Raw genomic sequence first — 19091 nt, forward strand, 5'->3', positions numbered from 1 at the left:
GTCTCACTGACATTTCGTTCACATCGAGTTCTGCTTGTACTCCTGATTTCAAGCAAACAAACGCATTTCCAAACATAAGTCCCGGAACCATTACACCTTTCCATATACCCCGGAGCCCCTCGCACCTATGGTATCTAAATAGCGCTCTGTGCATCATTATGGCTGCATTTCTGTTCACCTTAACTGTTATTGTTTTTTGCCGTGGTTCCATATATCTATTGCGTTAGTTCATTCAAACACCAAGGTATCGTACTGTAAAAAAGAAGCAGTGGGGCTGTGACTATGGGAGAGTGAACGACGACGACAGCGACAAACCTTGTTTCGGTGCTCGATCGGATGTACTACCTCTCGCTGCTCTATCGTTCTAGTCACGAATGCTTACTGCCCAATATGTTTTGCGAGATTTGGTGGAAGGTGCTGGACCTTTTGCAAACTGCAACTCTAAAGCCGGACGATCCCTGCCACATCTCCCGTGCTTGAGGAGACTAGTCCTACCGATCAGCCCCCGGCACCGCCTCCGGTCGTGTGTCCTGGTGCGCCACGCGAACGGGATCCTCCCATATTCAATGGGACTGACGATCATGACGTAGAGGACAGGCTTTCATCGTACAACCGAGTGAGTGCCCACAACAAATGGGCTGAATCTGACAAGCTTGGTTACGTACCATTCTAACTTTCCGGGGTCGCCCATCTTTGGTTCCGAAACCATGAGGCTGGCTTTTCCACCTGGGCAGCATTCCGAACGACACTTCAAGAAGTATTCGGTCACCCTGCTGTGCAAAAACTTCGGGCTGGACAACAGTTTCGCTGTCGTGCCCAACAAAGGGCGAAACCTTTACCATTTACATAGAAGATGTAGTTGACATTTGCCGCCGTATCAACCCAGATATGATCGAAGATGACAGGGTCAAGAACATCTTGAAAGGCGTACAAGATGATGCGTTCCAAATCCTCTTGGCAAAGAATCCTCAGACGGCCAAGGACCTCATTAGGTTTTGCCAGAGCTATGAGGAGCTACGCAAACAACGGCTTTCTACGCGCCGAGCCCTCGCTCCGGACGTCGCGCTTTCAGCTTGAAGTGATGATGTCAGTGCTACTCATTGCAGTTCAGCAATCTTCTAACAAATCAAGCACTTTGTACGAGAAGAAATAGCACGCCAACTCTCTCTCTCTCTTCTGCAAGGCAGTCCGCGTCAGAGTCGACCTTGTCTCCTGATCTCCGTCAGGTGATACAAGAACAAGTCGCATAACTTCGTACCACTTGCTCATCAACCGCCTCCTATGCCTGTTCCACTTACGTACGTTGCCGTTGTCGCGAATCCAAGGCCTCCGTCTCCAGCTATTCAATCTAGACTTGCCAGCACATTTCCCTGACCTCCTCAAGCGGCTACAACATATACGCTCATTCGCCACTAACAGACGAGGTTATCTCCCCGAAGGCCTCATTGTCTGAGTGCTCCCTTGCTGCCACGTACATTCTTCTGGAGCAGAAGAAAGACCCATAGATCGTTTCCATGCTGAGTTTCTTGTCCACCCCATCGACAACCACTGCCAATCGCGCATTACGTTGCCAAAAGCATCACTTCTCCATTCGCGACGGGCTCTTGTACCGTCGTAACTACCTCCCGGACGACCGCAAACGGTTGCTTGTCATCCCTCGTTATCTGCGTTCGGATTTTTGTGCAGCGTTCCCCGACGACCCCTATTTCGCGCATGCAGGTGTACTGAAGACATACGCGCGTGTACGCCTTCGCTACTTCTGGCGAGGGATATATCGATTCATCCGTCATTATGTCCGCTCCTGTCTCGTTTGCCAACGCCGCAAAGAGCCCCTCGTCGTTCAACCGCCCCATTGCAGCCGTTGCCTTGCCCAGCACGTGATTTTGATCGAGTAGGGATCGAAACTATGGACCTCTGCCAACCACATCAGACGGTTCTCGCTGGGTAATCATGGCCATCGACCGTCTTACGTGCCATGCGGAAACTCCCTCTTTGTCTCCTGCGCCTTTTCCCCAGCGCTTCTGCACGTGACGTCGCCTGATTTCTCCTGCGCCACATCATCCTTCGCCACGGAGCTTGCAGGGAATTACTCAGTGACGGAGACCGCGGGGTCCTCTCCGACTTCATTGAGGCTCTCCTCAAAGAATGCCGAATCGTTCATCGCACCACTACTGCATATCATCCGCAGACTAATGGCATGACCAAGCGCTTTAATCGCACTCTTGATGACATGCTGACCATGTACGTTGCATCGGACCAAAGCAAGTGGGACCAAGTTCTACAATTTCTGACCTACGCTTACAATACCACCACGCAGACTACCACGGGATTTTCGCCCTTCTCTCTCCAGCATGGACGCGAACCTTTTTCCATAATGGATCTTTCCGCACCGCCCTGACACCACGGAAACCACTACCTTATCCGAAGCTGCACACGCTGAAGAGTGTCACAAGCTATCCCGTATATTTGCGTCAGAAAACCAGCAATGACAGAAGCACCATCGAGAAACTTCTCATGTTCCTGTATCCTCTGCTCCTAGCTCGCTAGTGTGGCTTTGGGTTCCAGCTCCTACCCCTGGACTGTCATCGAAACTCGCGTCGAAGTACCTGGGCCCATACCACGCGATCAACGAAAGGTCTCCAGTCAACTATATCGTGGAGCCCCTCGAGCTACCTTTAAATCATCGCCGTTGAGGACGCGAAATTGTGAATGTCCAGCGTCTAAAGCCGTGCTATGATCCACCTGTGTTGTCCTACCCGTAGGTCGCCACGACGGCTTCCTTCTCCGTGGGGGACATAACTATACTGTAAAATAAGGAGCAGTGCGGCTGTGGCTATGGGAGAGAGATCGACGACGAGAGAGACAAAACTTGTTTCGGTGCTCGATCAGCTGTACTACCTCTCGCTGCCCTATCGTTCTAGTCGCGAACGCTTAATGGCCAAAGTGCTTCGCGACAGTATTTATATTTTACCCAAAGTATTTCCTGGCTCTGTATTGCCACTGTCTGTTCCCTGTTCTCAATGCATACCATAACACCTGATTTTCTATCACTAAATTTCGAAACTAAATTCTCGCCTACATGTTCACAGATATTAGCCAGACGTTGCAAATGGCGTTGTTTGTTAGCTAGCAACACTATGTCGTCCGCATAAAATAAACCTGGAAGTTGCTGCTCTACTACGGTACCCGCCTGATTGTATGAGAGATTAAACCCGATATTTCTTCCTTCCAGCACCCACTCCATCCTCACAATTTACATCATAAACAGCAGTGGGGTTAAAGGGCACCCCTGCCTCAGTCCCTTGTTGATATCAACTTTCTCCTCGCTCCTCATCCCTTCCCATTTAACGCAAACGGTATGTTCCAGGTAAATATCTCCCAAAATCTGTATACAGCCGTCACCTAAGCCTTCTTTTAAGAATATCCTACAAAGTGTTGCGGTTCTACGTTGTCATACTCTCCTCTAATGTCTAAAGGCCATATATAATGGTCTGCTTTCTACTCTTGATATTCCAATACACTGAGTAAAAACAAATAAGTTATCATCCGAACTACCTATTCTGAAGCCACTCTGGAGTTCTCCCAAAATGCCATTATTCTCTGCCCATGCTTGCAGCCCTAATTTGACTTCCTGCTTTGCTAGCCTGTGTATTACCGTTGTAATGGTACCTTTATAACTAAAACTCATTCTACATTGTCACCAAATGTCTGGCATTCGTCTATTCTTTAAAGTTTTTTCCCACTGCTTTCAGGAGAGCTACCTTAATTTTTGTCCTAGTTCATTAATCAGCCTAACGGGCACCTCGTCTAGCCCTGTGGCTGTGCGTTTGGAAATTTTCTCATCGGCTTTCTTCCAGTTGCAATTCGTCAGCACCAGCTCCTTTTCCATCTGGTCCTCATTCGTGCTTCTTTTTTCCTCAATTACAAGCTCTCCATTGTCTCTGAAAGATTCGGTTATTTTTCGGATGTAAATTAATGCGGCGTCTGCATCGACTTCGTTTCCATCTTCGTCTAGGATTTGTGGTTGTATTGTTCCATACTTCCTCTCTAATAATTTTATATGTGGTTCCAAAATATTCTAGGTGCAGCCTTCTTTTTCTCACGTATTTCTGACCACCAGCGTTCACTTTCTCCTTTTACCTTGACTTGCACCAGTATTTGAACCATAGATATTTTCTCCCGGTATATTTCCCATTTACTGGCTACTTCATTCTTTTGCACCTACGCCTTCTTTGCCTGCCTGTGCTCTCGGGATGCTTTCTGTCGTTCGGCGATAGCTTCTCATCTGTCCCTGTTCATCCAGCTCCCCGGTTTCTTTTTTCTGTTCCAACGAACATATTGTTTCTCTTTCCGTATTTCTGTCGTTATTACACTTAGAAGCTCACTATATTCGTACTCTTTACTTGGCCATTTCCCAAGTACTTCCACGACTCTAATGACTATATTTGTTATTTCTTCAGCGTTCGAATTTGGACTGTCCATTTTGCACTCCTTGGTCTCTTTCCCAACTAGATATCCCATTTTCAAAATGATGCGTTTACGGTCCCTCCCTATGCTGCTATACTCTTCCTCGTCAATGATCATTTCTCTCAACTTATGAATTCCTTCTGTCATCAGACAGAAGTGCCACCGCGTGGCGCCTTGCGCAAGCTGGTGTGGGTTTGGCTGATACACTCAGCTGTCGTAATTCACAGCTCACAGGCGGCGTGTAAACGAGAAACTGTAACCCTTATAATCAGTGAAATGATTCCCGGAACACAAGCTTCCAGAACTCGGTCACTGTTCTGAACTTCTAATGTACCTCAAGGGCAAGCGAGACGTTAGGCTGCGAAGTAACAAAAAAATGGAGAGGCAGGTACTCACAAACGCATAGCGAATGTAGAGACGTGTTGCAGTGCAGTCCAGACAGCGCAGTTGCGATGCCGTCGTCGCCGTAAAGGGCTGCAGAGCACACGGAGCTGTGGCCACTGACGGAAAAAAAAAGACGATGAATTTTTGGCGATCCAAAAAAAAAAAAAAATTATGGGATTTTACATGTCAAAACCACTTTCTGATTATGAGGCACGCCGTAGTGGAGGACTCCGGTAATTTCGACCACCTGGGGTTCTTTAACGTGCACCTAAATCTAAGTACACGGGCGTTTTCGCATTTCGCCCCCATCGAAATGCGGACGCCGCGGCCGGGATTCGATCGCGCGACCTCGTGCTCAGTAGCCCAAATGCATAGCCACGGAGCAACCACGGCAGGTATTTTGGCGATCCAGTTCTCCACAAGTCCAAGTGGCTACACATAGGAAAATTTGTTGTAATTTCTACGTTTACGCATTAAAACATTCGCATTGAAGTGTTACGTGAATATGGTGGTATAAATCACCTGGACGACAAGTAGTGAAATAACTCGATAAACACGCACTGGAAATACATGCGCCTGAAGTTAGCTGGTCGTAAGTAAAACCATTAGCGGAGGTATCAGAGAAATTGTTTGCGAGAACAGATTTATTCTAAGTGTATTGTGCGCTCCGTGGAGCACATCGCAGTTCATTTTTACATCAGCGAAAACATTTGCAACTACCAATGCCATACACTCCCTGAACCGCGCGGGATCCGACACAACTGCTGCGGAAAAAAAATTCAAGGTAAGATCAGCATGCGCCCGAAAGCGGGGCAATAGCCACTTTTTCGCGTCAGTCGTCTGATACGTGATAAGCTCCAAATTTTTGAACTACGCCAAAGTAGGCCGATTAAGCGACACTATTTCGCTCGCACCGCTTGTAAAGCGCCCTACTGCACTTTATTGTGAAATTGAAGCAGATCAGTGCTGTAAATCTTTGGTATGGTCATTCTCCGATTCGACAAGATAATTCACTAGAGCCTATATACTGAAGTGAATCTGCAGCGCTTTGAGATAAGTGGCAGTCATTTTTTATCAGGGACTGCGGTAAATGGCGGAACAGAGTGCCATGAATGCGCTCATTCTGTTCCTCTAGCATGCAGGCTGACGCTTCCTGCTCGTTTGTCGCTTTTCGTTAGCTGCCCCGCTGTCAAAACCACCGCCCCTTGGAGGGCCGCCCCGGCGCATGGCAAGTAGGGGTCAGTTAGGTATTTGTACTAAAAGGGTGCGAAAGTAACAAAACAAAGCTGGCTTATAGTAGGCTGGCGTTGAACACGGGTTTTTGCGGCTACTCACCTAGTGCGGTATGCCTCATTTCGGATGATACTCCACCATTACGCTGATATCTACCTCACACGGTACCTCATAAGTCAGTCGCCTTCCCGAACGGTATCTAAAGGGGCCCTGAACGACTTTTATCGAAGTGGAGAAATCCATTCGAAGTGAAAACATGCTATTTCAGAAATACTTTGCCGCATAAAGTCAAGCACGGCCACCACTGTGCTCCCGCGTTTCTCCTTCAATGACTTGTACTGCGAAGAATACGGAGGAGTGGAGTGTGCCGACAACTCTCCGTCTTCTAAACGTCACCGTGGCGCGCAGTTCAAATTTTATTTTGGATCTTAACGTAGATGCCAAGACATCTGACTTTGGTGCCTACGACGCTCTAGACATAAGCTAAGCGCGGTTGTCCTCAGCGACCCGCAGTGCCCTTAGCCAGTGGACCGGTGGAGACACCCCGCGGACGCCGCGCTATCTACGCATGTAGCCGACTGCAGCTTGATGTCAGCTATCGGCAAATAGCAGCCGCACAAGGGAATGACGAAATAAAGCATCTGATGACGAAACAAAGCATCCAGAAAACAGTCCGGATCGGGCCGTCTGTTCAAAAGGGACCGTTTGAGAGGAAGGTGATTTCGCGATCCGGAGGGGAGGGGGGGGGGGGTGATTTGCGAGCATCACGCACCGCGTACGACAGCAAAGTTGGAGATGCTCACAGCAGCCTACGCTTCCCTCGAACAATATTATTTTCCCAAGCCCGAGGGCTAGTTCATGGCCCCTTTAACATAAAATTGAACTACGTGATCGGATGCATTCATCGCTAATGCTTCATCAAAACAAAGAAGCCTGAACTTCAAAATTTTGTTAAAATATTCTCGAGGATATCTAAAAGAAAACACACTTTCTCTGGAGGATCGACACTTGAAGGCACCAAGTGAGCTCCAGCAAGGCATGTCGCTGTAAACGACGTTTCGAAAGAAAAAAAAAAAAACGAAGTCACGTCACTTTGTAGAAGCGTTTGTTCCAGCGACGTCCCTTGCTGGGCCACTGATGTTCGCTTCGCATAAATGCATTCTCTCTTTGCAAGGCTAAAGATCAGCATCGCTTTCACTTTGTGAAAATCGTTGTGGACAAGGCCGATGCTTTGAGCGACGGTTAGAAAAGTGCACGACGTTCCTCCACTGCGCAACGCACAAACGCGCTACGGCAGGGTTCGTCGATTCTCCGACACGGCGCAGAGAAGGCTCCGGAATCAGATCACCAACGCTGGTTTGTTAACAGAAGATACACCACAGTGCGACAGCCACGGCGCTTACATTCAAGTTCTCAGCGCAAGGACGATCGAGTATGTGCTTGCGCTGCGCTAGGGCTAACCGGGAAGCGGTCAACCAAGTGCAAGAACGAGAAGTCGCGAGAGCAAAGGCCCCACGTGACAAACTCATTGCGACCTATGAGCTTCTACCCCTGCGATCAAGCGCTCGGCGTAAGAGATTACGGGTGGAGAGGGCGCCTAGGAGGCCGTATCTCGGGAGGTAAGCCCGTCCTGGTGGCGTGTCGTTGTGCGGTGTATCGACGCCGGGAGGACAAGTACGCTTTGCGCGGGAAATTGGCTTCGGCACGCCAGCCGTGTCCGCCATGTTGCGACTTGAGCGGCGGTTCACAGAGATCGAGCTAAGCACAACGCGCGAGCTGGAGCACGAGGCACGTGGTCCACACAAACAGCCACCTTGCCACATGCTTAAAATTCATTGGAGATATACAACAGAGCGTGGACCGGATGCGTATTAGGATTGCGCGAAATACACTTACAGTAACATAAGTTTAAGTAACGGCACCCATTGAACTAAGCTTACTGAGAACATCCGTGAGACAAGGAGTGACGTGGTATGGAGTGTCGTGACGATGAAGTAGAATATAGTGCAGCCCTAGTTTCACGCACGTTTGCACTCTTGGCGTTGAAGTAGTCACAAAATGAAAAGAAACGAAAGGCAACGTTCCGCAGCTTGGGCATTCGAATCACCAAAACCCCTTTTATTCCTGTATATTATTCAACGCGTTCTGCGGCATTGTTGGACATCCACATCAAAGGTGGTGACGTCTACATTATTTGATAATATTGGCAGGAGGCCGTACTTACACAAGAACATGTCAAAAAAGGTCCGGAAGCTTGTGTACTCATTGTGACGTCTCGACATCTGCGCGCGTGCGTTAAGGGCAACCTTGCACATTCTCGTGTATTAAAGCGGCGTTTCTATACTGCGTATTATTACGCCCACTTTGGCAAATTCGTGGTACGCTCAACATACATCCAGTTTTCGATCCGCTTTCAAAATAGGTGAAGTCTACCATAGGGCCATTAGGAAGTGTGCGACCGAAGGTGGGATCAAACCTCTCTCTTCTAGCATAGAAGCCCAACGCACTCACCACTATAGGTTATGATACCACGCATGCTTCTGTCGTGGCAAAGTCCCACTTTTAAATGTCAGGAATGTGAGTCAAGTGCCTATTTTCGCTCTTGCCGTGCCAAAATCTCTCTTTGAAACGTCTTGTGCGGGCGTAACGTGGCAGTTTCTCGCATTATTATCTCGTGACAGTTAGACCTTTGAAACGCTGTGTTGAACTGCACTGTCATCGAGATCCGCCCACAGTTTTATACTTCGCTGCCTTCGGGATCGGCCCACATTTGTCCTAACGCATATATCTACAAACATTGCGAGTTCTGCCTGTAATGCGATTGCGTTAATGCGTAATAAAATAAAAGTAAGAAAGCCGCGTATGGAAACCTTGGTGGAGGAACGTCGAGCCAGTAAAGTCTATCTCTCCCTCGGTGCGTGTAGTCTTCGTAGTGCTTAATAATGTCCGTTATAAACTTATTCTCCACAGTACCCGGCAGAAGCTCCATCCCAAGTGCGTCGCATACCCTGGCCGCTACAGGGTAGGGTTTTTCCAGGTTCGTTCTGCAAGCTGGGTGACGGCCCGCCATATTAGGCAAGCTCGCATTTTCTGTTGACCCAAAGAAGTCGGAAAATATAATGATTACCACAAATATGGCATGCTTACCAGTATAGCGCAAACAGGTACTACAGATTCAGTAATGTGTATACTTGCCGCACGTAAAACCATGAGTCTTTGGTGGATGGCTTTTCCTGCCTGAAACAACAAAAAAAAAAATTGAAGACGACAGAACAACTTGCTGTGACATTTCACGGTACAAGCGATGTTGCTTATGCATCTGGAAGATCAATCAATCGATAATCACTGGTCTTTTTTGTTAAGCGGGCCAATTATGAGAAATACAACCCAATAGCTGATAGGCAGGGCATGGAGGGGAAAAACAGATGCGTTTGCTTCGCGGTCCCTCCAGCAAACCCTCGCGAGGTCGAAGTCCCGTTCACTGCCCAAACTCCCACAAACACGCAAAGGCACCCGGATGGTTGTCAACGCGCTCAATTAAGTTACAGGCGGCTGTTCCAGGCTACTGCCCTTTGTAACCGTGACTGTTGGGTCGGTCCGTCTGCTGAATGCTGTGCGGTGAGGCCATGGCTGGTTGATCACTGATTATAGATTATTTCACAGGAAGTAAGGAGACGAAACGCCGCTGTTTTCTTTCAATCTTAGTATTTTAGAAGCAGTTCGCTAAGGTCCTTGCAAATCTATATATGTTCATCACTAGTGAGGCACATAACCCACAAAATAAATCGATGTTTTGGGGTGCTGTTTAAAACGGCCCTTAATTCGACTCCCTGTCATACTTAACGCGGGACTGCTCCAAAATCTGAGCTTGCGGAATTTTATTCAGTAATGTAACAAGAAAGAGAAATCCCCGAGTACAAGTGCGTCTCAGGGAACGAGAATAGCAGAACGCGAGGTTCACCTATGGACTCTCATCAGATCAATAAGGCTATATGCCGCTATGTAATCAGTCGGCCCTTCAGAAGGAAAGGTAATCTACAGTAATACCATCTGATCTCTTCTAACAAGACCGCTTGCACGAAGCGAAGCACACTTCACCCAACTCTACATAACTTAACCTAACCCATTGAACATAAGGTATATTAATGCAACGAAAGGTAAAGCAATAAAATCTAAGAACACGTGGTAAATCCCGTGAACAGATTATTCCCTTTTGGCAGCTATCTCTCCGCTGTCCGGCCTGAGCAAGAAAAATTAAAGCATTCACAAAATAAACTGAGCATTCTCTTCGCCCTTCATCTGTATATATTCATTCTCGTGGAAACTGTAATTCTCTTCAGCGCGCGGCCTCTGCTGAATAAAGCGTCGAGGTACAACAGCTGCGTCGCAAGTCTTGGAGGTTGCTCTCGATCCGTTGGTCCTTTGCGACTTCGTATTTCCATGGATTTGCGGCACCCCAAACCTCCATTCCAAAAGCACCGCCCTGGATGCGATAGATGTAAAAGCGCCGCAAAGGATGGGAATAGGAGCCCTAGCGTACGTCGTACGGGGTGCGAAATACCCGTTAAAAGTGGGTACGTCAGCTGGTCTTCGATCAGCAGTCTCAAACCCCGTTCATATTTTTTGTACAAATCTTTTTTCTCGACCTTGCAGTGAGGGTCAGCGCGGACCAAGACACGGCATGCTTCATCATCGACGCTTCGACATCTTAAGCCAATCCTTCACGCGAGGTAAGTGGGGTAAGTGGGGTAACCGATTGCTCTATTGAGGCATTATGGTGTTTCTTCAATAGAGTTATGTTGAACTGAAGGATTTTGTACCAACTATGACGAAACGAATACGAAACACTAGTCCTTGGATGACGAAAGAAGTCATTCAGAGAGAACACAAATAAAAAAATAAACTTTAAGAAAAGGAACCCGGTTGTGCCCTTCGGCGGCTAACCAAACTAAGCTTTCATTGTTAAGTGCGCAGGCAAAGGACTGTATTAAGAGATACAAGGACCTACTATTTCAAATTTACTATGAAAGACGTTTTGCTCACGGCCCAAGAAAAGTTCTGTTGGCATTTCTCTTCTAAAAGGAAAACAACATACAGGTTATGTATAAATGGCGAAACGATAACGTTGGAACCGCAGGTCGCAGCAGCCTTTCATCAATTTGTTTTGTTGTGTATCCACAAATGATGATGGCAGAACTTCACATTTAAACCCACTGGCACATCGGCAGCTAATTAACACCGTGTGTGTATCTGAACAGGGCCTTCTGTCTCTTCTACTCAACACTGACACCAAAAAATCTGCAGGTGCCTTCGGTATACCTAATGCCTTCCTCGTCAGGTATGTCGAATGGTGCGGTAAATGCTTACATATTATGTTTAACCTCTCCTTATCAAAAGCAGACTTTCCCTTTGAGTGTAAATGCAGAAAAATTGTACCCATACATAAAGCATATGACTCATCACTTTCGCCTTATAGGCCAATATCATTGTTTTGTATGTGTTCTAAGATCCTTGAGCATATTATTTTCAATCATATTTCGACATTTATTGAAAATAATAACATAATCGACAACAGGCAACTTGGGTTCCGAAAAGGACTTTCTACTCTGATAGCACTCTTTGAGCAAATTCTCAATTTCTCAGCAGCAACTGACATTCAAAGCCAAATCGACATTATATTTCCAGATTTCGAAAGAGCCTTCGATCGCGTCTCACACCCGAAGCTTCTTTTAAAACTAAAACCACTGTTAAAAAATAATTCGCTCCTTGCATGGATCGAAGCTTATATGTGTGCTCGAAGCCAGTGTGTGAGAATTGATGAATAGTGCTCTGGCTCGTGCACCTGTTAAGTTGGGCATCCCAAAAGGATCTGTTCTCGGGCCTCTGTTCTTTTTAATCTTTATTAATGGCGTAGTTCTCAACCTAATCGTCAAAATAAACTATATGCTGACGACTGTATAATCTACCATAACATTCATAGTTCCAGTGACCAGACTGTGCTTAATATTGCTTTAGAGAAAATTGCAACTTGGTGCTCAGATTGGCATATAACAATAACCATAAAAAAGATCAGTTGCGATGAACTTAACACGGAAGCGTCAGCCCTTAAGTTTCTTATACTGCATAGGTGGCGACCCTCTTGCAGTGGTAACCAGCTGCAAATGTCTGCGGGTAATCATAACATCGGATCTCAGGTGGAATGACCACCTATAAGAAGGTATGAAGAGAGCTATGCGCCAGCTTGGTTACATAAAAAAACCTTGCGACAGTGCCCACACGAGGTTCAATTATTAGCATATAAAACTTAAGTTCGGCTGTAATGGAATATGGATCAATTGTTTGGGATCCTTAAACTCGAGGCAACATAAACAAACTAGAATCTGTCCAACAGAAAGCGGTTCGGTTTGTACCGTATACCGTTCATATAGTTGGCGCACTTCTGCGAGTTCTCTGGTAAAACAAAGCAGGTATAGATTGTTTACAGAAGCGGCGACTACGTGACTGATTAAACTACATGCACTTGCTCTTCCACGATAAAGTCAGTATACACAGACACACATACATAGAGCCAGTGTCCAGAGGAGCCACCCGATCGCCTCGTAATAAAAAAAATTAAAGGAATATTCCTGCCGTATAAAAACAATTCGTGAATGGAAGCAACTACCAGCCAGCATTGTCGAATGCCCAACTACAGATGCATTTGTGCAAACACTAGAGTTGCAATAATTTTGGCAATCAGTTGAAATCGCCAGTGCCTCAAACACTGCGTGTGTGCTTTAGTTGTCCTTTCATTTTTGACAAAACGTTGTAGCAGGTCTTATCATGTCTGCGCTTCTTAACTTCTTGTTCGTTTGTGCAACACGATTTTTGTGTCTTGACTTGCGTTGTCTTGATTTTTTTAATGCATGAACACTTTTATCTGTTTTTTTTATCTCCCCCACTCCTTTACGACCTCATCTAGAGGCTAGCAGTACTGTATAAATAAATAAATAAATAAATAAATAAATAAATAAATAAATAAATAAATAAATAAATAAAACCCAGTTAGAAGGAACGCCAACGAAGTCGATTGCCTAGGTAAATTGGTGGATATTGTATAATGGCTGTGTTAGCGCTGAGCACGAGAACAACAGGCCAAAAACAAAAATCTGGCTAACGAAACAAATCACGAGCAGAAGCAGGTGAAAGTTGTAAAAGAGAAGGTGACCCATGTAGCAAACAACCAGGGGACAGCCATTTCGCCAAGCATTGGTGGACGCTTCGATGCAGCCAGCGAGGACAGAGCTGCTACAAAAAGAGAGCAAAGGGCCGAGGCCTCCATGCCGGATCGCTGTGAAGAACCGACAGGTACGAGCACGAAAAAGGGAAAACCACTGAAGTGGTGGCATCGGAAACCGATAACCAAAAGAAGGGTTACCTTAGGACTAAGGGGGAAGACACCGCGACTTCAGATACAGCTACAGTTTTCTTTATTGGGAATCGGAACGAGTTGATACCGGTGATAAACTGAGAGTAGATGTAGACGAGTGAGACCACATTAGTGCGCTTTCACGGAGAACCGGTCCGCATAGTGATCACATATCCAGTTTTTGGACACGTACCAACAAGCGCCTTATGCGGCCCCGGCACGAAGCTGGCGCGTTTTCAATGGAACGAGCGGGTTTTTTGCGAATAACAGAAGCTGAAGGTAGATTACTGAAAGAGGCAGGCGACAGGCAGGCTCTGGAAGACATTTCACGCGATTCAAATGCTGTGATCACGCTGTGGCAAGCAAGGATTTTGTTCCCAGAGCGGTTAAAGAATAAAAAATGGAAGCCTATTTAAACGACGAAAATTTGTACAAGATTTTCGAGACAAAAACGGCAGCTGTGATACAACTACGGCGGCTACCGTAAAGTCGCTGCGGCGTATGTAGTACGGAGACTCAGCTTTCGATTGATGCCTATCTCGACTCTCTACACATGGCGTAACACTGCTCCCAAAAGCAATTTTTGACACACAGTCGTGCAAGTTCACGTGGTATCTGTAAAAATCAAAGCATATCACTCGCGGAAATGTTGCAAGCCGTGGCCGAGTCGTCTAATCGCTCGCAGCTATCGTTCCGCATCATGGCGGCAGCGGTGCAATGCCGTGATACCGTTTTTTTTAACGCCATGTAGGACTGAGTTCGACAGTCTTGCATGAGTTGGCTGAAATACAAAACTCAAAATTCGGTTTCAGTTTTCGTTTTTGCAGAAGGGCTCGTCAATTATATTTTCTATTTTTACTTCCTAAAACGTAGGAACGGTTTGGGCCACGGCGGCCGCATTTCGATGGGGGCGAAATGCGAAAACACCCGTGTACTTAGATTTAGGTGCACGTTAAAGAACCTCAGGTGGTCGAAATTTCCGTAGTCCTCCACTACGGCGTGCCTCATAATCAGAAAGTGGTTTTGGCACGTAAAACCCCATAATTTAATTTTTTTTTTAGGAATGGTTTGCTTATTTGTTAAGTCATCCCTTTTGTTATCATAGTTTATTCATTGGACAACATAACAACATGCATGCGCATGTTTTCGTGTACCGTTAAAAAATATATACTATTGTGCCTTCTAGCATGGGCATACTCAGGAAGTCTGGTCATTGCACCTTCACCATCCTGTGGAACTTCACGGCAATGCACATGCATAACTGAATGGGCAAAATTTTAAACAATTTTGTTTCTATATAATAGCCGAGTATCAAGAAGTTTCAACTGTCTGCGCCAAGATGGTAGTCTTTTGTAACAACATATGCATTTATGGCAATTAGTCGGAACATTGGTGGTGCGTTAAAGCACATCAATGTAGATATTTGGGCCTGTTGGTGTAACATTTTGAAGTTTTTCTTGTAGCGCAAAAAACACCAGCACGCAGAAGAGAAAAAAAAACAGACACACACACCGGGACGGACCTCACTTTTATACCCTCGCATTTTCTCGCTTTTAAGCACGTGTCTACTGAAAATATAACCGGATTGTCACATTCCACCCGGGTTAGTGAACAAGGGAGGGCTCGAGGCACCCTCCGTTAGACGGACACTTCGCAGCGTGGTGGTGTTGAACGATGACTGACCGCCAAGCAGGTGAGCTCGTCGGTGTTTATTGCAGTGCAGTGACCAATGTTACCTGCCGAGCTTGGCAAGCCACCGAGCCTGGCGGCGAACGAACATTATGCCTCAGGGGGCGCCACATGCTTGCTACAAGGATAGTATATGATAGTACAACAAACTTGCAGACTATGCACAAACTATTACTTTTAACACATGCGCAGGAATTCCAGCTCTTCTTTTGATTAATGACAATGACGACTGGTTAACACAAACATTGCCAAACTCTTGAATATGAGCACTTTCAATGATGAAACGTGTGAATTCGCATTTGCTTTTCCCAACAATAACTGCATCTTCGAATCGCGGAATGCGATGCTCTTATGACAGTGAATTGCAATGAAGCCATCCGGCGAAGCCTTGTTAACTTTATTGAGCTGCATTCTAACCCTATCATCAATGCATCTGCCATTTAGAAAAATTAAATTATGGGGTTTTACGACCCAAAACCACTTTCTGATTATGAGGCACGCCGTAATGGAGGACCCCGGAAATTTCGACCACCTGGGGTTCTTTAACGTGCACCTAAATCTAAGTACACGGGTGTTTTCGCATTTAGCCCCCATCGAAATGCGGCCGCCGTGGCCGGGATTTGATCCCGCGACACGATAGCCACTGAGCAACCACGGCGGGTACATCTGCCAATAATGCAACTGCAGATTTCTTTACACATTTAAGATCAATGTTTGAAATTATTATTAACGTGGCTTAGTTAATTACGCACAGAACGTCTCAATTTCTTCCGTATCTAGAGATTACCAATATGAATACTGCCATGGTAAAATATCTGACCAAGACTTATCTTGGTTAATATTTTTATTTGGTGCAGTTAAAAACAGCCGGCATATTGATAGGGCAGTAGGCTTCCTATGAAACAAGCGTGAAAGCATGCAAAGATTTTCTTGGCGCAAATCAAGTTCATGAGCTTAAACACACGTTCCAAGCCGTGCACTTCTGCCTTCACAATGGAGTCTTCTACATTATACAAGAATCACTTCAGCGCTACGCTACATGACAGAAGGTGTTCGAGAACATTGCGTGCGCGCCCGATTACATTAATGAGCGCTGCTGGCATCGGGCTCAATTTCCTGGCGTCATTAGGAATACAAAGTCGGGGGACGCTTAAGCTTTGCCTTTAAAAGTGGAATGCGATAACATTTAAAAATCCCCGACTGCTTCTCACGCTTCCCAGCAACTGCAGGTTATGTAACTGTAATGTTTACCGGGAAAAGCTGGAGGCGAATGTTATGCACGAAGGCCAGCGTTCTGGTAGAAACGCGGACTCTTGCGTGGGCCGATCCAGGAGTCAGTGCGCAGCACCGCCAAGAAAGTAACATCATATTCAGGTTTCGGACCTTGTTCTGCACTTTCAAAATTTCAGTTTTAGAAGATTTACCATAAAAGGCATGCGCTGTCGGTATTTTGTTTCTTGGCGTTTGTTTGTGGGCTGCCAATTTCAAAACACCGTGGAATAACTCTATCAAGACTGTAAGACAAGGTATGGGCATCTTCAGTGATAGAATGTCGTGGCAACATAACCCGCATATGTTGCATGTCATCTAGCGAGGCATGGCATATACATATGCCTAAGTATGTACGAAAGTTTTTGTTCACTGACAACGCCGCCAACGCCGACACGACATTTTCTTAGACACGGGGCCCTTAACGCTTTCGCGTTAAAACAGCTGCCTGGGAGAAAGCATTGGGTATATATCCTTTAGTACTTTGCAACAGATGGAGAAGCGTGGACATGTAAATTAGAATAAAAAGTAATATGTATTAGGATGAGTGTTTGCGGCAGCAGAGTACTGAGTGTGGAAGTGGCAGAGAAGGTGCTCAATACTGCCTCGAAAGCCTCCGAAAATTACATGCGCGCTGCTGGACATTTCTAGAAAACTGTGTATGCGACGCCCAGCCATATGCAACATAGCAGCATTCTTTTGCGATGGCAGATTCCAGGTGAGATAGAGGATCATTATGGAGATGAAGAAACTCTATCTTATGCAGCAATTTAGGATTACATAAATGAGTGAATGATTTCAATAAAAGAAAGGACAACCGAACGTCGGTGGAAGCACGTCTCCGTACATTGGGAAAGGAGCGACGTACAAAAAGAAGAAAAGAAATACAGTCCAGTTGGCAGGTGAAGTCGCAGTTAAGGTTCGAGAGAATATAAGCGGGAATTTCTGAAATCAGTTTAATTTAAGTGTAGATGTATGACGTAGCGAGCAAATGATTGGAGTCACCGCCCAGCATCCATCCTTAGCGGTAGTATAAGCACCCGCCATTCTTGGTAATTAACGTTTACCAAATACCAATCTTGCTATTTACTTATTCATCGGCCATACCTCGCCGCGTATCCCTTAGTGACAGGCTCTGTGAAATACAGGTGCATGCGCTGTCGTGACAACATACGACCACACCGTGACTCTTGCGGTTACGGTTGCCATACTCGTCACCCTAGCGTTTGCGGGAATACTATAAACATCGGTTTACTGCACAAGTTAGAGAACAGACAGTTTAGAACAGCGTTTCTCGCCTTACATACGCTCAACGCAAGCACCTTTGTGGTATGTTACGGTGCGCGTCCCTTCAAGACAAAAGGGAGTTACAGCTCAGTGAGCCAGCTGGCCAGCGTGCCCAGTGGGCCAGCGTAGATGCAAGCGCGCATGCGCGGTACAACATGCTCAGTGGCATCTATGCTGGCCAGCTGTGCCCGCTGGCTCGCTGAGCTATAACTCTTTAAGAGCGCGTTAGAAGACAAGGTGCCGTCTTGGGCCTCGTGCCAAACATATCCAAGCCAACAATCTATTAGCAAACATACCGTCGTTTCTATGCAAGGAGGTTATATACTTAAACTTCTGGAGTGCCAGTCCCAGCCGCCGCCTATGGGAGCACATGATGCCGCCGGCGGCCGTTGCGTCAGCAACGAAAACGCGAAGTGGGAAGGCCGATAAATCGAAGGTGGCTGGGGAAGGCGGTCGCGAAATTGATAGCGTGCCCAGCTCCTAAATGAAGAACGCTGGAGATAGAGGGGCTAGAATCAGGTGGCTTGTTTGTGAAAACACCTAGCTGTGCTCTCTGGTGATGACGAAGTTCAGAAAGAGGCGGCAGCCTGACGACAACGGTCGCCGTCAGCTTAACAGAGTAAGCTGGCGTGGGAGGTAGCATCTAAAGCCGAAAGTATATTCCGAGGAAATACAGTATGCTCGATCCTATCGACCAAAACATTTGATGAATAACGAGCGCTGTTATTGAGCGAGGTTGTAGACCGTTAATGTCACCAAAGACAGGGTAGCGCTGCTATCCCAGTAAGAACAGGAAATGTTCATCAGCAGCATGTCAACTGGCGTGTAAGTGGTACTTCATTATGGTCATTGCATGTTTGTGTTGTGTGTAGCACGAGCGAGTTGTATAAGAGATGACACTGAAGAGAAAGCGTTGAGGCGAAGTCCGCGAAAAGTAGTTGAGGATAGCCACATTGAACGTTACGCCGTGTTGAAGAAAGCATGCGACTCAGATCGCCAGAAAGGCTTGTGTGGTATTGGGCGTATTTCGTAACCACAGCCACAGACACACACTTTGCGAAAACAAAAAGGGGAATAGGGTTGAGTGAGTTGAAAATTAGGTTAATGAGAGAACTCGCGTGGTGTATGAAGAGATTGAAGAAGACGATCAGGTTATATGGACGGCCTTTTGAAGCTCCATAGTATGTGCTAACCCAAATAAATCAGCGTGGTCCTACTTGCGCGACACGTCATGGCTGCCTGCCACAAGGACATCATGGAGTTACGACGATGAAAGTTTGCGTTCAGTCATCATCATCATCAGCCTGATTACGCCCACTGCAGGGCAAAGACCTCTCCCATACTTCTCCAACTA

The 19091-nt window shown here is 46.4% G+C and overlaps 1 long non-coding RNA gene across 1 annotated transcript in view; it reads right to left on the minus strand.

The window, feature by feature from the left end:
• LOC129387584 (uncharacterized) overlaps positions 1 to 19091 on the minus strand; it is a 38675-nt gene that overhangs the window by 13376 nt on the left and 6208 nt on the right. Inside the window, exons 3-4 of the long non-coding RNA XR_008614725.2 lie at positions 8955 to 9321; positions 4864 to 4967 (exon numbers count right to left, since the gene is read on the minus strand). This is a non-coding gene — a long non-coding RNA (uncharacterized lncRNA). The remainder of the gene's footprint in view (positions 1 to 4863; positions 4968 to 8954; positions 9322 to 19091) is intronic.

Source organism: Dermacentor andersoni, chromosome 2 (genome assembly GCF_023375885.2).
Source record: "Dermacentor andersoni chromosome 2, qqDerAnde1_hic_scaffold, whole genome shotgun sequence".
Taxonomy (NCBI): Eukaryota; Metazoa; Arthropoda; class Arachnida; order Ixodida; family Ixodidae; genus Dermacentor; species Dermacentor andersoni.